This window comes from Gekko japonicus, unplaced genomic scaffold (genome assembly GCF_001447785.1).
Source record: "Gekko japonicus isolate JY-2015 unplaced genomic scaffold, Gekko_japonicus_V1.1 scaffold1536, whole genome shotgun sequence".
Taxonomy (NCBI): domain Eukaryota; kingdom Metazoa; phylum Chordata; class Lepidosauria; order Squamata; family Gekkonidae; genus Gekko; species Gekko japonicus.
In genome coordinates this window covers 167,857-190,390 of record NW_015176019.1, presented here as the reverse complement: position 1 = coordinate 190,390, position 22,534 = coordinate 167,857, and the positions used below count along the sequence as shown (strand labels likewise).

Below are 22,534 nucleotides of genomic sequence, written 5' to 3'. Positions count from 1 at the left end.
TCAGAAGGAATAATAAAGTGTAATTACTACACCATTGTTGGTAGATTTTTAAAAGATTGTAATAACACAAAAAGAATATCTTCTCAGCTCAAAATGCTTTGAATGTCAGAGATGTAGTTTAGTACGTCAAAAACGTTATTAGTCTTGTTCATCTATTACCACAGACCAAAAATGCTTCCCCTTCTTTCATGTTGTCACAACCAAACATGCTTAATCTAAATCCATGATGCCCAATCTTAAATTCCATATTTTACGCTTAAAGCTAATACCATTCTGGCATTCTTGAAATTTTGACTAACATGCAAATAATTCTTCCAAACCTTTAAGGGGGCCCTTTCATTATACACCTAATTAGAATTTGCCAGTTAATGGTTGAAAGAGGCAGCACACAGTCCTCTTCAGTACTTGTTTGTATATAGTACAGTAATCTCTACTATAAAGATCAATAAAGCTGAAAATACTAATCTCATATTAATACACAGAAGATTTCAGGCGCATACATACCGACTATGTAAGCTGCCCTGAGCCCGTTCGCGAGGAGGGCAGGATAAGAATGGAATTAATAAATAAATAAAAATAAACAAAATACTGTTCTATCAGTATTGCATCTGTAGACTGTATGATGAAAATACACTCCAAAGTATCTGAGTACGATATTTTTATGGACACAAGTTATCACTTTTATCAACAATAATCTAATGTCTTAACAGTGCACAGATCATGTGGTGGGGAACCATTCAGGAAAATGAGAGGAGAAAGAAAGAAAGAAAGAAAGAAAGAAAGAAAGAAAGAAAGAAAGAAAGAAGAAAGAAAGAAAGAAAGAAAGAAAGAAAGAAAGAAAGAAAGAAAGAAAGAAAGAAAGAAAGAAAGAAAGAAAGAAAGAAGACTGTAATTGAGGGCCAATGTAATGTAAACTGAAGTTCTAGTGATTTTTAAAAATTTTCTAAAGAAGGTTTTAATACTATACTGTATTTGTAGTTGCTAAAGGTCAACATTTTATAAGTGCTCAGAAACTGTAACATAATTAGAAATATTTCTTAGCTGCACATACTTTTAAAAATAATGGATCTTATGCAAAACACATATCCAATGTTATCAGTAGCCAACAAATTAAATCAGGCACAGAAAGAAGAAGAAGAAGAAGAAGAAGAGATTGGATTTATATTAAGATGCTCTTTTTCAAGGACAGCTGTGCCAGAGCTTGTGACTGACCCAAGGTCACATCAGCAGGTGCAAGTGGAGGAGTGGGGAATCAAACCCGGTTCTCCCAGATTAGAGTCCGCACACTTAACCACTACACCAAACTGGCTCTTAACCACTTCACCAAACATACTGAAGCTCTTTCAGGACAAAGAGGATCCTTAAGACTAAATTAAGACAACCAGTATTACCTGAAGTTACTAATCCCAATTAATTTTTATAAACCAAAAATACTCTTTAAAAAGATAGATGTTATGGCTCAGGTCATGGGCTTGGAACACTTCTGGACCAATAGGAGAGATGTGGGACATCAAGGACCCTGTTAATAGGAACATCCTTTCCTCAGGCCATTTTAGGAAGCAGCCACTGAAGCAATTCCCCTTTACAGAGGCTTCTTCAAAAAAAAGTCATTACTTCCTATCTCTAAGGATAGTAACTGAGGACACCGACAGCAAAAGAATGAGATTTCCCCATCATCCCTCTCATCTCTAGGCATCTCGCCTTTGATATGCTAGTCCATGACTTGGAAACACACCACACTTGCCAGAGTGTATTTCAGAAGTAGTTATTTAAATGACACCTAAACACGGATGCTGACCAAGAAACTCACTGTAGCAGTATTTCACTCCATATTACCTGCTCTGACCTGTTTTGGGTTGTTGTTTTCTTGTCCTCAAGTCACAGCTGACTTACACGGCAACCCTGTGGGGTTTTCAAGGCAAGAAATGTCCAGAGGTGGTTTGCCATTGCCTGCCTCTGCGTAGCAACCCTGGACTTCCTTGGCAGTCTCCCATCCGCCAGCTTGTCCTTGCCATCGAACCTCCACGGTACCTCCACAGGACCTCCACGGGAGGTCTGATCGAGTAACTGCGCAGTAGTTTGCCCCAGGGCAAACAGCCACGCTTCTCCCCCGCAGTTTCCTGCCCGTGTGACCGGGGCCATTACTTCCTATCTCTAAGGATAGTAACGGAGGACACCGACAACAAAAGAATGAGATTTCCCCATCATCCCTCTCATCTCTAGGCATCTCGCCTTTGATATGCTAGTCCATGACTTGGAAACACACCACACTTGCCAGAGTGTATTTCAGAAGTAGTTATTTAAATGACACCTAAACACGGATGCTGACCAAGAAACTCACTGTAGCAGTATTTCACTCCATATTACCTGCTCTGACCTGTTTTGGGTTGTTGTTTTCTTGTCCTCAAGTCACAGCTGACTTACACGGCAACCCTGTGGGGTTTTCAAGGCAAGAAATGTCCAGAGGTGGTTTGCCATTGCCTGCCTCTGCGTAGCAACCCTGGACTTCCTTGGCAGTCTCCCATCCAAATACTAACTAGGGCCAACCCTGCTTAGCTTCCAAGATCTGATGTGATTAAGTTCACCTAGGCTATCCAGGCCAGTGGTTACCCTTAATTTTGCCTCTTTGCTAAGTCAGTAGTCTCTGGTTCTGATATGTAATTATTTTGTGATCTTCACTACTAGATTCCTGCCAAACTCTTCAGACCATCTAGGACTAGGATTACAATTACTCCACAGCCCTTTGAGGTAAAAAACTAGATGTAATACACCATATCTGTAATTATGGTCTCCCAGGTTCTTTAAAATTAATTAGCAGCCCAATGGGTAGCTTTGAAAATCTGGGAAATAGGGTTGGAGACGGGTGATAAACCCATTTACTGTGGCTATTTCCCCAATTTAAATCTTCTCTCCCCCCCCCACTGTAATTAGCTTTGGGGGTGGGGAGAACTGCTGTAGCTGTATTTTTTCCCGGTATGGAGCTAACTGCAGCTTTGCAGCTGGGGAGAGAAGAAAAACTACATTAAGGGAATCGCAAAGGATTAAACACCCCTCTCCTTTGCTACATCCCAGATATTCAAAGCAGCATCTTGGGGCTGCCAATTAGTTTCAAGGCAACTCAGGAAATCATAATCATGGATTTCCTGCAGATCATCAGTTCCCAAACAGGCAGTGGAACTCAGTTAACCTATCTCCAGAAATAGGTATGCTACACAGAAAAAAGTGGATAGCAATCAGGGTTCAAAAATTTCAGTTTCTCAATACGTATTTTAAGTGTGTGTAAATTGCCATCAAGTTGCAGCCGACTTATGGTGACTCTGAAGAGCAGAAGTGTTGAACTCATTTGTTACGAGGGCCGGATCTGACATAAATGTCACTTTGTTGAGCCGGGCCATGCGTGCCATAAAGCATAATGCCAGGTACTAGAGATATAAACTGTATAAAGGACAGCAGCTGGTAAGCTTCAAATTGGTGTATCCTCACTGCTAGGTCCCAGAAGCTGGGAGGGGGGTCCAAAGGAAAACCTATACGGGCGGACTGAAGAGCCAGCAGTGCAGCACTGGGCAGATGCTCCCGCACTGCTTGACTGCTGCAGATGAGGCTGTTCCACCATGCTGAAGCCACAATTGGAGTGGCTCCGCCCACTCCCCCCGAGCAATCTTCTGTTCCCTTCCTTGCACCAGTTGCTCGCGGGCCACATAAGAGCCCTGGACAGGCCGGTTCCAGCCCCTGGGCCTTATGTTTGAAACCCCACGTGTAACATTTTCAGCTCAAGAGACTAACAGAGGTGGTTTGCCATTGCCTGTCTCTGCATAGTGACTAGGATTTCCTTGGTGGTCTCCCATCCAAATACTAACCAGGGCTGACCCTGTTTATATTCTGAGATCTGACAACATCAGGGTGGCCTAGGCCATCCAGGTCAGGAACACTTATTTTACAACATTGTTTATGAATTTGTAGTCCTCAACCAAGTTACCCAGGCATATTCTAGGACTTCTCCTCCTGAATATACCGCTTTCTGCTAATGTATTTTAATATAAGGCAGCATCTCCAAATAACGCTAAATGACAAATCTATAAAACCTTCTTGGACAACAGAAGGCAGCCAGATGACAGAAAGCAAACTAGAAAAACACAAGCTAAAAAAGGTGGTACTTTTCCTCTGCTCGAGTCCAGTATCACCTTAAAGACCAACAACTTTTTCTAGGTTATGAGCTTTTATGAGTCAGAGCTCACTTCATCAGATCTTCATATAAGCTTATACCCCGGAAAATCTAGTGTTCTTTAAAGTGATACTGGACTCAAATTTTGTTCTACTACCACAGACTAACACAGCTACTAGTCAAAACCTAAATTTCTTGTTTTACATGATCACCAGGGGTCATTTCCTGCAGGAGCACAAAGGAGTGGAGCTCCGGCAGTAAAGAGCCCAGGGGGCGGGCACATGCAACAAGCCCCGCCCCCTGCTCCCAGCAGCTCTCAGACAGATCAAGAAGCAGCTAGGTAAGTTGCAGAGCTCCCCCCGCCCTCCCGGTCCAAAACAGTCCAGTGGTATCTTTAAGACCAAGTTTTATTCAGGTACAAGCTCTCCCTCCTCCGCGAGGACAGTGCAATATGGAGAGAGGGTTTTAGTCACGCGGGATCCTTGGGCGTGGCCCACGTATAAATTGTTTTAAACTGTTTTATTGTATTTTATTGCACTTTGTGCCATATGGTTGTAAGCCGCCCTGAGCCCGCATGCGGGGAGGGCGGGGTATAAATAAAATTAATTAATTAAATAAATAAATCCGCACATCCCCCCCCCAATTAGCTAGCAATCCAAAACAGCCCAGTGGAACCTGAATGGTGGGTGTTGCCTTCTGACACACTTCCGGTGATGTCAGGGGGTGTGGCATATGCAAATAGGTTATGCTAATGAGCGCCTGCACCTCTTTTTCTACTAAATGACCCCTGATGATCACCAACTGTTTAATAAGTTATATAAGAAATGTCAGTTTGGTGTAGTGGTTAAGTGCGCGGACTCTAATCTGGGAGAACTGGGTTTGATCCCCCACTCCTCCACTTGCACCTGCTGATGTGACCTTGGGTCAGTCACAAGCTCTGGCACAGAGCAGTTTGTGTCAAAGTTCTCTCAGCCCCACCGACCTCACAGGGTGTCTGTTGTGGGGAGGGGAAGGGAAAGGAATTTGTAAGCCGCTCTGAGACTCCAAGTGAAGGGCGGGGTATAAATCTAATCTCTTCTTCTTCTTCTTCTTTATGCTAATGAGCTCCTGCACCTCTTTTTCTACTAAATGACCCCTGATGATCACCAACTGTTTAATAAGTTATATAAGAAATGTCTTTGCTTTCCCAGCAAGATCCAATCCATATACCAAATTATGGTAAACTAGTAATCGCTGTGACATTAAACCCTTGACTAGATCTAAAAGTGTGACCCTATGTACAAAAGGCTACACTGGGAGATTCTTGCATGAAGAAGCAGCTGTCCAGCTGGTAACCTGATATTCTGTTCAATTGGTATTACTACAAATCTAAATAAGAAACAACAGCAGTGTGAACAGTAATCAGTTTAGGTAATCTTCATCCTGAGCGATTGTTTGTGAATGCTAAGACTCCTTATTCATAGATCAAATTGCATTTAGGGTTTACATTGGGCATGATCTAACTAAACTAAGAACTGAAATCCAATCGCTTAAATCACTCCATGAGATTTCTCCTCCTGAACTCAATGGGACTTAAACAAGCTTAACCTTAGTTAGATAATATCCTTTATTATTTTTAAAAATGTGTACCCAGGCTCAAGACAACTCATAATAAAACCTCTCAACTGCAATATGCAATTAAAACACAAAATACATTATACATACATATTTATTTTGTGTTTTCATTGTACATTGCATTTGAGAGGTTTTATTATGAGCTGTCTTAAGCCTGGACACATAGACAGACAGTTACGATGAAATGGTGATGATAAAAGTTTGTAAAATGTTAATGGGCTTTATATATATGTTCTACTGGAACAACAGCATTAATTTAGCTGTAGGTTCATTTACATAATCACACTACTATCCTATGCAGTTATTAAGAAGATATTTAAACTTTTGCCTTTTTAAAAGTCCACTTAAATCTACCTCTCATTTAGCTTAGAAATCTGCAATCAGTATTTTGAAATAAAAATAATGGTGCTAACATTATCATTATCTAGTTCTCCAGGACCAAAAAGCCAAGTAAACTTCATAACCTGAAAATAATTGTAAACATCAGCATTATTGACTTGCAAATTCACACTGCATCTATTCCATTGCCAGGGATTTCTTCCAAAGATAAATAGCATGATCTTAAATCAGTGTTAGGATAATCAAGAAGTAAGCCTGTTGACTTTTCAGTGAGTTTCAATCTATGCTGTTTTAAGATTTGTACATTTTTTCTTTCATATTCAGGAATAATATTCTGTTCCCTTGTATTTTGACATTTTTATTATTTATGTCTAAAAGCCAATGTGCTATGTAGACTTTTCTGGAATAAAGTAAAGTAAACTTGCATAATCAATCTTTTTCTTGAATCAAATAAATTAAATTCTAATGAAAAAAATGTTTTTGTAAAATGTGTTATCAGTTTAAGCATGCTGATTCACAGCATTGTTATGGGAATGTAATGTTCATTACAGGACATATTCAATCAACAGAGAAAAATATTTTAATATTTTTAAGCGGGGGAGAAAGCAAACGCCTAATAAAAGCCAAGCGCTTAAGACATTTCCAGGACAGCAGTTGTCCAAGACTTCCTTCTGATATTGCCTTGTGCACGGCAATACTCCCTTCTTATGAGTACACATACTTAAGATTATTTGGCAGGATAACAACACATAGTATAAATGATAAATTACCATGAAATTCCTAGGGAATTAGCCTGATAGCACAAGAATACAGAAAGCTTCCATCATGATTGATGTTAATGGAGGAATAACAAAGAAAAATTAGAACGCTCTGGCACTTACTGCATTAAATGTATTGGCCACAGCACACCAGTCTCATGAATGTGCTGGAAACATCATTCTACTTCATTTTAAGGGTAAGAGGGAGCAGCATTCTGTCAGACACCTTGCAGTAAGTAAATGAAATATACCCCGCGGGAGGGAGGAAAGGTTCTTTAGGTCAGATTATTTTTTCTTTAGGACTCATGAGAGCATTTGTGAGCAAGCCCTATATTATGACTAGAAGCACAGCCTTTGAATCCACATACAGTTTACAAGAAAAGATGGCCACATCTAGACTGGTGGAAGTTTGGAGACGGGATATGAAGTGGGAGCACTTCAATGCTTTATCTGATCCCTCAGGTCTGTATTACAGCTGGTGCTGGACAACTTGCAAACAGATGAGATCAAAGCACTGAGGGAATGCAGCCAACCTCTTTTGCCAGATTCCTACTTAAAAAAGGAACTATTTTGCATGCTCTGCTTTGAGTATAAACTAAACCAGAGTGCAGTAAGTGCAGTTCAGAACATTCCTTGAAGTAGAATTAAAATGTCACTTGAGTTTGTGCTCTGCCGCTGCTGCATTGTTAGACTAACATGGGTGAGAGAAAATTTTTACCTTCCATGCATGCTGATTTGTCAGTGGACCACCAGCCAAGGGCACAATGCATTACGAGGATGGTGTATAAAACCAGGAATCTCACTTTAACAAGCACAAAAAGAATAGCAGAGCCCCAGGATCGTATTCAAAGATCTAGCAGTTAGGATTCAAAGGAAGTCTCAATGGCCTGGACCTATGCTTCCCTGAAAGATTTCCTAGAAACACTTTTGGATGCCTTGTGAGGATGCCTTTGGATGCCTTTGGAGAGTGTGTACAGGCCAAATTTAGCTTCCCTAGCTTTCCAAAGGCCTTCTTGCCTGGGAAAACGTCTACCTAGTTTTTGCCACTATAATACTATTATAGATCAAAACATGCTTGCTGGTGGTGGCATATGCCATCAAGCAGCCAGCTTATGGTGACTCTGTGGGGTTTTCAAAGCAAGAGACATTCAGAGGTGGTCTGCTATTGCCTGACTATGCATTACAACCTTGGACTTCCTTGGTGTTCCCCCATCCAAATACAAACCAAGGCAAAACCCTGATGACATCTGATGAAATTGGGCCAGCCTGGGTCACCTGGGTCAGGGCATACTTTTTGTTGTTGTTGTTCAGTCGCACAGTCGAGTCCGACTCTTCGCGACCCTATGGACCAGATCACGCCAGGCCTTCCTGTCTTCCGCCGTCCTCTGTAGTTGGCTCAATTTCATGTTCGTTGCATTGATGACACTGTCTAACAATCTCATCCTTTGCCGTCCCCGTCTTCTTTGACCTTCAATCTTTCCCAGCATCAGGGTCTTCTCCAGTGAGTGCTCCCTTGTCATTTGGTGGCCAAAGTATTTGAGCTTCAGTTTCATTTTCTGGCCTTCCAGTGAACAGTCAGGGTTGATTTCTTTTAGGATTGACTGATTTGATCTCCTTGCAGTCCATAGTTCAAAAGAATCTATTCTTTGGCGCTCGGCCTTCCTTATTGTCCAATTCTCGCAGCCATACATGACTACTGATAATACCATTGCTTTGACCATGCGGACTTTTGATGGCAGGGTGATGTCTCTACTTTTTATTATGCTGTTTAGGTTCGCCATCGCTTTCCTTCCAAGGAGCAGGCGTCTTTTAATTTCATAGCTGCTGTCACAGTCTGCGGTGATCTGTGATCCCAGGAACGTGAAGTCTGTCACTACTTCCATGACTTCCCCTTCTATTTGCCAAGGAGTGATGGGGCCGGATGCCATGATCTTAGTTTTTTTGATGTTGAGCTTCAAGCCCACTTTTGCGCTCTCCTCTTTTACCCTGAGTAAGAGGCTCTTTAGGTCCTCTTCACTTTCTGCCATTAGAGTGATATCGTCTGCATATCTGAGGTTGTTGATCTTTTCCCCAGCAATCTTAATTCCCACTTGTGATTCATCCAGACCAGCATTTTGCATGATGTACTCTGCATATAAATTAAATAACCAAGGTGACAATATACATCCTTGTCGTACTCCTTTTCCTAAAGCTAAACCAATCAGTTGGTCCATATCCGGTTCTAACTGTCGCTTCTTGACCCTTATACAGGTTTCTCAAGAGACATGTGAGGTGGCATACTTAGGTTGTAATAATTTAGGCTCAGGTTGCTTTCCCACAGCCAGCTTTGATGTTGCCTCTGCTGAGTCATAATGTTTGTCTGAGCCAAAAGGTAGAGAAAAAATAAAAAGATGGGTTGAAATAGGCCCATAAAAGTGTAACCAAAAAAGGTTCTCTGTCCTGCACAATGTTTCACATGTTAATCCTTGGCTGTATAGCAAAATAGTAAGAAAATACACAGTTAAATAGAAAGAATACACCATTTGAACTAATTGAACCACAAGAGTTGCTGTGTAGAAAGCTACTGCAAATATCATCAGCCTATCATTAGGATTAAGTTTGATAACCTCATATAAATTGTACCATATCCAAAAATATATCGGTTCAGGGATCAGTATTTGATTTTCTAATAAAGGAGAAACAAGGAAACTAGAAAAGACCACCTGCTTTAATGTAGGGTTGCCAGCTCTGGGTTGGGAAATACCTGAAGGTTTGGGGGTGGAGCCTGGGGAGGGCAGAGTTTGGGGAGGGGAGAAATCTCAGTGGGGTACGATCTCATAGACTCTACACTTTAAAGCAGCCATTTGCTCCAGGGGAACTGGTGTTTGTTGTCTGGAGATCAACTACAATACCTGGAGATTTCCAGCCCCACCCCACCCCCAGAGGTTGGCAACCCTCATTTAGTGCTACATTATTATTATTTTTTATAACACAAAGCTATGGCAACTACCCATCCAAACTCTCTGGCTTTTAAGGCTAGAAGTAAGCTAATACAAAACAGCATCCAGAGTAGGGTGGGGAAAAGATGAACTGTTGCATGGAAGAGCCGCTAGCCAGCATCTGTACCTGTTGGTGTCATCTCTCTACACTAACATTACAAAACAGAGACTGAGATTGAAATCCAGAGACTGAACTTAGATCACACAAATAAAGCAGAGTGTGTTCATAATAGGCATCAATCTGGTTGACTGTTGAGCTTCCACCTCCCCTCATCCCCAGACAGGGCACAAAAAGACAGAAGATGGAAATCTTGAGCTAGGTGCAATTTGTTGTGGTATCTGAATGCAAATGCCTCAACTGAGGTTTATTTCTTTCTTACTGGCAAGAATTCTTAACCACAGTTTAGGACCTCTGTCTTAAGTCTTGACACAACATGCAAGGAATGAAAGGGAAGATGATCAAGCACACAAGCTCAATAATTAAACATTTCTTGTTTTTATTTTATTTATTTTAAGCATCAATAAGCCTGCCTTTCTCCCAGATAACTGAAACCCAAGGCAAGAAGCAACAATAGAACAAAAATTCTAAAAACAAGATAACCACCACCGGGGGCCCTGGGGGGGGGGGGGGGAGGGTGTTAAAATTCAAGGCTCCCTCAGAGTAATCACCTTGAGGAGCGAAAGGCTCTTCTAAAGAGTTTTGTTTTACATTTCTGTCTGCTATGAACAAGCTTCAGATTCCTCAGTGTGTCTGAATGCAGCCAGACTATGGGACAGGGGTACGAAAGCCTCTGTTACTACAACTTTTTTACCAAGTGGCAAACCCTAAGTTACTGATTAAAATTCTAAGAAAGAAGAAAACATTTGGAGCGTGTTTTCTGAAATACAGAATTCTTGTGACATTCCATATGATGGAGCAATTTTTTTTAAAGGAAGGACATCTGGGAAATTTAAGCATACCCTGAATACCTTTTTGCTTTTAACAGCTGCTCCATCTGCTCACCAATTCTTATTCCTCGCCTGTTCAGGAGCAGCTGGGTTAGAAGAGTTACACACACACACACACACACACACACACAGAAACACAGAGCTTACTACAGAATGACAGTCTTTATAGCCCAGTATCCTGTCTTCTAACAATAGAGCAGTGAGGGTAACCTATACAGAGGACAAGAGTAAGGGAGTAGGACAACTATTCCACACATTAGAACAAAGTTTGAGTCCAGTGGCACCTTTAAGACCAACAAAGTTTTATTTAAAGTGTATGCTTTTGTGCGCAAAGCACATTTTTTCAGACAAATTGGAATAAGTCTGCTTTGCACACGAAAGCTTACCCTTTGAACAAAACTCTGTTGGTCTTAAAGGTGCCACTGGACTCAAACTTTGCTCTACTGCTTCGGACCAATACGGCTACCCTACCCACCTGAATTATTCCACACATTGTAACTCATGATAAGTTCTAGCTTTTCCTTTTTAACTTCTGAATACACTTGAGAAACACTGGGAAATAAACAAACGTTGAGCATATGCCGCAGATCGGTAAAATTATGAAAGTTGTAGGGAGAGGGAATTATTTTTCTCTCAATACTAGAATATGGGGACACCATATGGAACTGAGTGGCAGTAATTTCAGGGCTGACAAAAGAAAACATTTATTCACTTAATGGGTAATTAACCTAGGGAATTCACTACCTCAAAATATTGTGATAAATGCTAACTTGGGTGGTTTTAAAAAAGCATTAGACTATTCATGGAAGCACAATCCTATCACTAGCTATTAGCCAGGCTAGCTATACAGAATCTCTAAGTGCAAAGGCTGTTCAGTTCTCAATAACAGATCTTGTGGCCCTGACCTGGATAGCCCAGGCAAGCCCAATCTCATCAGATCTCGGAAGCTAAGCAGGGCCGACCCTGGCAAGTATTTGGCTGAAAGACCTCGAGAGAATACCAGGGCCGGGATCAAGCCTCTGAATGTCCTCCATGCCCCACTGGGAGTTGCCAGAGGTTGCCATGACTTCCAGGCACGGCACACACACCCAAATGCAAAAATACCCCTCCAAAAAACAGATCTTGATGACAAACAAGACAGGTCTCTTGCTTTGATGCTTATGAATTTCCTAGAAACATGAGGGAACAAGAATGCTAAAATAGATAGATCTTGGTCTGATTTGGGGAAGAAACAGTTCCGGGATATTTTAAATCCACTGAATTTAAATCGGTAGTAGAAATGCTTGACTAATTATCAGGGTGTAGAGACTGATAATTTTCAGTCCCTGGCCACGAAATGAAACATGTATTACCATGATCCACATCTTTCAGGGCTGACAAAAGAAAACATTTATTCACTTAATGGGTAATTAACCTAGGGAATTCACTACCTCAAAATATTGTGATAAATGCTAACTTGGGTGGTTTTAAAAAAGCATTAGACTATTCATGGAAGCACAATCCTATCACTAGCTATTAGCCAGGCTAGCTATACAGAATCTCTAAGTGCAAAGGCTGTTCAGTTCTCAATAACAGATCTTGTGGCCCTGACCTGGATAGCCCAGGCAAGCCCAATCTCATCAGATCTCGGAAGCGAAGCAGGGCTGACCCTGGCAAGTATTTGGTTGAGAGACCTCGAGAGAATACCAGGGCCGGGATCAAGCCTCTGAATGTCCTCCATGCCCCACTGGGAGTTGCCAGAGGTTGCCATGACTTCCAGGCACGGCACACACACCCAAATGCAAAAATACCCCTCCAAAAAACAGATCTTGATGACAAACAAGACAGGTCTCTTGCTTTGATGCTTATGAATTTCCTAGAAACATGAGGGAACAAGAATGCTAAAACAGATAGATCTTGGTCTGATTTGGGGAAGAAACAGTTCCTGGATATTTTAAATCCACTTAATTTAAATCGGAAGTAGAAATGATAATTTTCAGTCCCTGGCCATGAAATGAAACATGTATTACCATGATCCACATCATCTTTCAGCACAGATGCAGGAAGTTGCTCTATATATTACACTTCTAAACTTGACTGAGACATCTCCTTCAATATGCCAAATCAAAATAAATTCAATTTGACAATTATTGATAGTACAAGTTGCTAATAAATTGGCATGGTATCTTGCTTTGTAACTAAGAAGAATTTTATTAGTTTCAGGGTTTAGTTGTTTTACAAGTAATACCTTGACCTTCACTTATATGAAGAAGTTTGCCCTTTACAATGTCAAACAAAGTTGACTGAGGTTTGAAGGAGACTGTGATTTATACAAGGTTTTTAAAATAATATTATGATAGGGCACAGCAACAGCACATCATAAAACGAACTCAGGTTTCATAGCTTCAAAAGACCCTAGTACACATAGGAGGCTGGGTCCAAACCACCTGTGAGGATGCAGCAAGGAAAACTGGGGTATTAGTAGTCTGGAAGAAATGAGATGTTCTCATTAGGTCATGTGTTAAATATGATCTGTAGTAGTAACAACAACAACGATAGCATCACCAGGAACAAACTTTTAAGGAGGAATTTGAACTGATTCACAGTTAACTGATCTGAAGGAGTATGCATGCACACGAAAGCCTATACCCAAAATAAAACTTTGTTGGTCTTAAAAGGTGCCTTTGGCCCCGTTCACACGGAGAAGTTGCCACGCTGAAGACACAGATGATAGGCGGATTTTCTGGGCGCGATCACACCGCAACATCTGGGAAGTGTTAGTGAACCCGTGGCTAACCCGTGGCTTGTTGCCAAAGATGCGGAGTAAAAAACTACCACATACAATGTACTAGTTTCCGGAAAACGTGGGGCAAGGGCGGGTGTCTGATCGCGTTTCCGCTGGAAACCCGTGGCATCCGGCGCCCACCCATGTCCCGTTGCAAACCAGATGTTGTTTTTTTCAAGTCTCCACAGGATGCGCACAAACGATCATGCGCATGCGCAAACTTTGGTGAGACAAAAAAAATCCAGTTTGCCACGGAAGCGGTGCAGTGCGATTGCCGGTGTGATCGCGCCGCGCCACTTCTTTGCTGCTCTGCAGACTAGCCGTGTGATCGGCACCTAATGGCCTAACCACGAGACCTCAACGGGACGTCTGATTGGGCTGCCGCCCGTGTGACCAGGGCCTTTGTTTAACGGATCCACAGTGATTCACAGCTAGTCTGGAGAACCCAGATTCCCCACTCCTCCACATGAAGCCTGCTGGGGGCCCTTGGGCCAGTCATAGCTCAGAACTCTCTCAGCCCCACCTACCACACAAGATGCCTGTTGTGGGGAGAGGAAGGGAAAGTGACTGTAAGCTGCTTTGAGACTCCTTAAGGCAGAGAAAAGCAGGATATAAAAACAACTTTTCTTCTTCTTTACATTTAACTTTATTTTGTATAGACTTTAGAGAGTGGTTACATCGATATTTCTGATTCTCAGTATGTGGTGAAATCTGTAGAAAATTCAGAGACTGCCGCTATGAATAGACAAGACATATCTTTCTACAAACCTGAGAACAGCCCCAGGTCTGCAGAAAACTCTGAAATTTAAAAAATACACTGCGTTTTAAAAAGCAAAATAATAGAACCAGCAGCTGTAACTAAGAAAAATTGCTCTCTGTGGCCAGTGCTAAGCAACCACGACAATATTGCCAGCTGAAGCCTCGGTTTCAGTAAAAGGCAGGGGGAGGCGACAGGGCCGTTTCCAGGGCTGTTTTGGCAGTTGAGGGAGGACTCATCACAGCCAGGTCTGGCAGCAACCACCAAGCAAGTTAACACCATGCAAGTTCCACAACTCACCTAGGTCCATCTGCTTACTATTTTTCCACAGCAGCCAACCCAGGAAAGCCAGTGTGATGTAGTGGTTAGGGTTGCAGGTCTGCATCTGGGAGACTCAGGTTTGAATCTCCATTCTGCCATGGAAGCCTGCTGGGTGACTTTGGACACATTCTCCACCTATCCCGCCTCACGGAGTTGCTGTGAGGTTAAAATGTAGGTGAGCAGAATGATGTAAGCTGCTTTGAGTTCCTGTTGTGGACAGAGGTAGGGTATAAAAGAAGTTAATAATAACTACAGTTGAAGATGGGGGGCAGATTAAAAAGTTGGTTGATTGGTGGGTCGGAAAGAGAAAAGGAAGCAAAGAAAATGAGGGGAAAGCTTGGATAATGGACCAATACAAGCTTTGAAAAGGCTATGATTCATCCAGGCAACGAATGTGTAGGAAAATCTGTCTGTACATCCATGCATTCAGACAGTATAATTTCTTCATCAAGGAAAAAGTGATAATGGCATTTCTGCCATTACCCCAACCTCTCATTTTGCAGTTCTCATCTAAAGCTTGCTGTATTAAAAAAAAAAAAAAAAGCGCAGCAATTTCATTTTTCTCCCCCATTTAGTACACAGTTACAGAAATTTGTTGTCCTGGTTACAGAGCTCCATGCCGAGCATATTGTGAATTCAAGAAATATTTCTATTGATCTATGCACATAAACAAGCACCAGGAAGTGTAAGCTCAGCAATCAGCTAGAAAAAATAAATAGGCATATATTTAAATAATTATCTCAGAAGTTGTATTATAAACTATTCACAGGATTTAGGGCTTCAGCAGTTTGTGTCATGGTCCACTGATGCTAGATTACGCCACACAGATGACTCTAATCCAGTTGCCAGTTGCATGTGTTTAAAATGGATTCCACCTAGACATTGCATGCAAAATAATGCTGGACTGAAAGTTTACCCGATGAGTCAGTCACACCAAGTTTTAAAATTCATCCCTGAAGAAATCTGTCCCCCTTTTATTTTCATGCAGTTTTAATTTACAATAATGTGATCTTTAATAAATTTTGTTGTGTACCTTAGAGATCTATGTGGAAAGGTCAGATACAAATCTTTTAATAAAACGATAAAACTGCCACATTCACATACTTTCAGAAGCAAGAGTCTTAGCTTCCTTTTACTGCCATAATCCACATTGCTTCTTTAAAAAACAGAACAGAAAGGGCATACAGACTAGAACTCTGTATTACTAGATGCACTCCACCCATTCCAGAAACAGTTCCTGCGGAAATCCTTACTGCTATAGTATTGGGTGTCACTACTTAAAGGATATAAACAATGACATTCTGTTTAGCTTTTCTGTTTATAGGGTCAAGGAGGCTAAACATTTCTGGCAATACAGAGATAAAGCACAACATTTCAGTGTATTTAGTGTTATATCTAAAATTTTTTAACAATGATTAGTAAATTAGTTAAGAGTCTGATGTTCTTTAGGGGCCTGACACATGTAACAGGATCATATAGTAGACCACAGTCAGCATCTCTGACACAAAAAGTAAGCAAAAGCAGCTTCCATGAGATTTATTTCAAAGTTTATCATATGACAATTTCTTTGATTGCTTCAATTTTTTAGATTTGTTTTTATTGGAGGTGGAGAAGATGACTGAAGAAGAGACGCAGGAGATCAATAAATAGGGTTTTTTTGTGCCTGTTTTGTTATATGTACCCAACCCACTGGTCAGGATAACAGTGAAGAGTTGACATGCTTCCACTCTTAGAGGAAACACACACATATTTATATAGTACTGTGCAAAACCCTTATAACATTATATGCACATGTAAGTATAATTCAAGTGATCTGTAAATGAACATACAAATGACACAAACCAGGTCAACACATATAAGCCCTGAGCAAACATTATACTGTTTGTGCAGACAGTAGGAATAGGGCTTGCCTTCATGATCACAACTCCTCCCTTGCACCCAAATTCAGTAGAGAAGAATGATACTGAACACCTGTGCAGAATACGAGCCCTTTTCAAATGTTACATCTGTTACATCCACATGTATAGGATCATGGCAACTGCACATATTGGGAGCAGGCACTGCCCAGTGTTCCCTGTACATGCAATCACACTATTGTCTGAACAGGGGAATGTGTATATTTTATGTGAGCATTAACTTTGGTATATGTGAACTGACCACTGGATTTTTGGTTCTGGTTTGTGCATGCTGAAGTTGTATGTGCAGGCAAAATACATTATGTCCCCCTGTTCAGTCAACATGATGACTGCATGTATCAGGAGCACTGCAGGTAGCATGCACTCTAGATAAGCAACAGCTGCCAGACTCCTGGTACACATGGGTGTGACTTCTGAAAAGAGCTCTGATGGTGCTTTCTTTCATTACCATCACAGTAACCCAGTCAGTGAACTGAACCATTGGAAATGTACTTCAGCTCAGGAACCCTGTGACAGCAGTTATCATACATATTTCCATAGCAGGGAAAATTTTCTAAATAAAAAAACTGCTCACATTAAGCTCTATAGTCCTAGGGCTTGGCTTTTTATTGTTGCAGCTAAGCACAGAGCAGCTAAGCACATTGTGCACAATGACTATTTTATTTAGGAGCAATAACACAGAGTTATCAGTGGGGTTCGGCTCATTTAATTAAACCAAGTACAATCACCCTCCTGTGGGCTTTAAACTGTGAATATCCATTTAAATATTATTTAGATGTTATCTTCTATGTATTGGAAACTGTACAGAGCTTCATGTTTATATCAATTAGGGATATCAGCTTGCTAATAAAAACTTTATGTCTTGCCAGTTTATAAGCCTTTCAACTCTTGAATCTGGTGTTTCTCTTCCTTTATGATCTTATATGCCCATATTGCTTCATCATTGCCAAAGTGCCTGCTGATGAGACTAAACAGCTTGCTTTCTCAAGTAAATAATATTTAATCTCTCATTCTACTCACCAGCAGAAAACATTCTCATTGGCTTGTTACAGATAAAAACAAACAAACATGGCTTTATACTTCGACTCCAGTTAGGTGGATGCTTAATGACAATACGTGGCACCGCAAACTAACATACACCTGGGGCCACTCCACCTATTCTGAAAGATTATTTCATCCTGCTTCCTAACCTAACACCAGCTCCGAACAAATTCATGCACCATTCTGTCTGTCCCCCCACCCCCAATTACTATGATTCAAAAGTAGCAGGAGGACAACTGGATAATTTCCTTGCTTTCATGCAATGGATCCATCTGTACAACTATTTCGATTTCAGAATGAGAGAAGGCAAAGGAAACCTTGAGGTCAACATGGGAGCTAGAGGCAGCTGATGGATTCTATTCAACATGTATAAGCATACTTGGTGTAACGCAGGGTCCATCCAATGGCTAGCAACTGGCAGGAGATGGAGGGGTAGGGATATGCAATGAGCACTGGCAGTGTGCCTGGCATGACGTCACATTAAAAAAAAACTTCATGGTAAACTGGAAGTGAAATCACATCACTCTAGTGATAGCTGGAATCATGATTCCTAAAGTGATGTAATATCACTTCTGGGTTTATTTATTCTCCTCATGTACACCCCACTTTTATCCACAACTGACACACAAATTGGCTTACAACATTTTCCCCTCCTCCACTGTACCCCCCACAGCAACCCTGTGAGGTATATTAGGCTGAGAGTGTATGACTGGCCCAAGGTTACCTAGCAAGCTTTCACAGCAGCGTGGGGATTTGAACCCTGATCTGACACTCCAACCTCTACACCACACAGACTCCCTGGCATTAGGAAGAGCCTCAATGTAAGCCACATGAACCAGATTTTCTGTGGTTACTTTATAGGTAAAGGTTCCCTTGCTCGAAAGCCGGTCGAATCTGACTCATCTCCGTTTCAAAGCCGAAGAGCCAACGCTGTCCAAAGATGTTTCCATGGTCATGTGGCCGGCATGACTAAACACCAAGGCGCACGGAATGCTGTTACCTTCCCACCGAAGTGGTACCTATTTATCTACTTGCAATTTCTTGCTTTCGAACTGTTAGGTTGCCAGGAGCTGGAACTAGAGATGGGAGCTCACTCCATCATGCGGCACCCGGGTCTCGAACTGCTGAACTACTGACCTTCCACAACCTGCAGTTCAGTGTCTTAACCACTTGTTCTCCGCAACTGACACACAAATTGGCTTACAACATTTTCCCCTCCTCCACTGTACCCCCCACAGCAATCCTGTGAGGTATATTAGGCTGAGAGTGTATGACTGGCCCAAGGTTACCTAGCAAGCTTTCACAGCAGCGTGGGGATTTGAACCCTGGTCTGACACTCCAACCTCTACACCTCCCTGGCATTGGGAAGAGCCTCAATGTAAGCCACATGATCCAGATTTTCTGTGGTTACTTTAATGCTGTGTAAAAAGGGCCATGCCATTGCATTACCCATGCCATGATATAAGAAAGAGTCATAAGAATCTATTTTCATTGACCATCTCATAGTCAATAGCCATGAAAAAGCATGGCTATGTTGCTTACCAGTCTATGTCAGCCCAGCTCTGTGCATCTATAATCAGCTCTATTTGTTGCACATCTCCAAGTATTTTCTGAACCCGGAGAAACCTGACAAGCTTCATCCACCCTCTGTAACCTTTTGGACTGATTACTGTAGTGTGCCTCACATGGGGCTGCCCTTCTCCTTCTATACTGTGATGAGCAGGCAGCAGCATCTCTCTTCAGTGTTGTATCAAATGCATTGGTTGCTATTTGGTTTCCAGTACAATAAAAGTAAGACACTGTGCTGAGATTGTGATGGTTAAACCTCTGTCACCAGTTGACTGAGCTGCTGCAACAGCAGTGTTCACAGACAGAGTAAATGCTTGAGGATCAAAGCTATCATAATGTCGGTAGTTCAGTTTCTGTGATGGAAGAGAGAGTTGTCAGTTTGGTTGGGATTAAAATTTTACACAGTTTTGAGGGACAAAAACTTTACGGAACAAGCTCAGGACTGAAAAGAGGCCTTGGAAGTAAAAAGTGGACAGCTCAGGCAAGTCCGATCCTGTCAGATCTCAGAAGCTAGGCAGGGCTGACCCTGGTACATAATTGGAAGCGAGACTTCCAAGGAATACCAGGGCTCAGGATACAGAGGCAGGAAATCAAGCCACCTCTCTGAAACATCCAAACCCCACTATGGGTTGCCAGAAGTCACCATGACTTTCAGCCATGCAAACACCCACTAACAAAATACCCACACACACAAAAAAGTAAATAGGCAAGGAGTACAGAGCAAGGCTCTAAATAAAAGAGGTAGAGAAAAGTTAACTGAGAAACAGGAATCCAAGGGAAGGTTAACTATTTAATTTATTTATTTATTTATTTATTTATTTAAACCCTGCCTTTCTGTTCAAAAGGATACCCAAGGTGGCTAGAAATATGAAGCATCCTAATATAATACAGACATCAAGTTAATTAACTATTAATTAACAAAACAGAACCAGCTTTCCAGTTTGTTTGACAGGCAAGCAACTAGGGGTTGGGGCTGAGCAGGTAGAAAAGCTCAGCCTAGATGGCAAGGTCTCCCCCCCCCCAGGCAAAAAGGCCTGATGAGGAAGGAGGCTGAGGAACTAAAGGCACAGGAGGAGGCCTGAGTAAAAAGGAAGAAGAGACGGAAACCAAGGCAACCAATAACAAAAAGCAAGAAGGCTGTACTGTATTTCACATATTTATTTGAACCATCCAGGTATTTGTTCAGTTGCAGGGATCTAGTAAACACAGATAGCTGTACAGACTGTCTCCCCACATGAGACATCCTTTCTTTTTTTAAAAAAGCAAAGGGCTCTGGTTTAAGCTTCCTTCATCAGAAGAAGCCAGATAAGCCAAGTCCTTTATCTATTTTTATTAGTATTTTAGCTATTATTGTTTCTACTCTTGAATTTACTAGTAAAAGCTAATGGGGAACCACACAGATGTACATTTCTGGAAACCCAAGGAAAACCCCAATTTTGTTTTTTTTAAAAAAAAGATATTTATATGCTGTCTATTTTGCCAACCGCAGTGGCTCAAAAAACAACAACAACCCAACCCAGAGAATTTTAATGAAGAAAAAAAGAAACCAAACTATAATAGTGATATCACACGCACACACAAAACCCTCTAGCACTGCAAAATGGCACCAGACAATAAAACAAAGTGAGTAGGTTTTGAAGCAAGAATGGGAAGATAAGTGGTGGAAAAGGAAAGGCCATGAACTATGCAGAGGGGAGAGCTGACAAGAGGAGAGGAAGGAGAGGAGGGGTAGGAGAAAAAAAATTAGGAGGGCAGATGACTTGTGGGAGAGCATGGGAGAAGATGTGGAGATGAAGAAAGAGGAGATGAAACAGGCTAACATGGAAAGGAATGGGATTTCCCTTCCCCTGGAAGCTCCCTTATTGTTTATCCATCTTAATTTTATTTGTTCACATGTGTTTTTGTCTTGTTAGGATATAGATAGTCACATTGTTTTAAAGAACTGCTGAGATGGAGATTGAGGGGGGTAGTTTGGTTTTGTTATGATGTTGATCAATGTTCCCTCTAAGCTGTGAAGTCTTGTGAGGAAAAATTCCACTTTGTGAGCTACTGGCATTAAAAGTTGTGAGCGGGCAATGTGGCTACTGCATAAATCAGTTTAATCTGGAGCCCTCCTTCCTGAGCTGAGAGAAAAACGTGTGAGAGGGAACACTGATGTTGATATTCATTTATTGTTTATAGGATCCTTGAGGGGGAGATTTGGGGGTAAGAATCAGATTTCGAAGTTGTTTCCCAGAGACTCTTTGCAGAGCCTAAACTTGTATGTAAAACCATCAAACTAACAAAGGTTATCTCATGTACAAAGGGTTGTGGCACTCAGCATGCAGTTCAACCAACCAACCAACCTGTAAAGCAGCAGTTCTGGCTCTCGAAATTCTAAGAATCCAGCTGTAGGGTAAGACTGGCACATAGAAATTTTGTCACTATACAGTGAGGAACAATCAAAATTACATGGCAAAATGATATTACACCATCCAAAATCCACAAGCATTTATGTCTTCCCACTCACAGAATTAAGGGGGTGAATCACCCATTCCACAAAAATTCAATAAATAAATACAGAATGATATGATGATACTTATTATGATATATAACAAAAGTGAAAACTGATGTAACATTTTCAGAGCAGTCATCCTCGTTCAAAAACATTCTATATAAATGTAACTTTCTTCCCCAAAGTCTGAAAAAAGAAACAGTGCACTTTTGCTGTAGTAGTTGGTTTTCAATTGGCCAGCACCTGCCTCATCACCTGCAATGTCACCAAGAACCCCCCTCCCATCTTAAAATAAGTTTTGCTTTTTTTAAATACCAAGTCTGAACATTTAAATACCACATCTTTTTCTAAAAAAAAAATATTAAGGCATAGGCAGCGGGCCTCAAGTATGGAGACACACACAAGATTCACAGTTGAACCAACACTGGATGTATTGGTATGTCTGTCTGTGTCATTTGAAGTTATGTAAAGTCAGAGAAAGCCCAGCTCACATCATGACTGAGGAACCTGCTGCAAGTTCTCTTTTTATAACACATCTCTCCTTATAGCTTCAACCTCATCCCTTCAATCTATAGTTTCATAATAAAATTCTTATTAATAGAAGGACCTCAGATACCTGTCTACAGGCCAAGAACAAACAGTGCCAAACTTAGAACTTGAAACATGTTATAAGGCTTTAAAAATATACATAAATATGAATTTTCATATGTCCTCAAGCTTTTAACATGGTTCCCAAAAATATTATACAAGGATCCTGTTTTCCTGTCACACCCTACTTGAAAATGTATTATCTGGGTGGTCACAGTAAAAAGTACTGTAAAACCTGTCACTAGCTCCAACAGTTTTATCCAACAATAATAAAGTTACAACAAA

General features: G+C 41.2%; 1 protein-coding gene across 1 annotated transcript in view; it reads right to left on the bottom strand.

Moving 5' to 3' along the window:
* SASH1 (SAM and SH3 domain containing 1) overlaps nucleotides 1–22,534 on the bottom strand; it is a 286,676-nt gene that overhangs the window by 149,191 nt on the left and 114,951 nt on the right. The window lies entirely within an intron of this gene.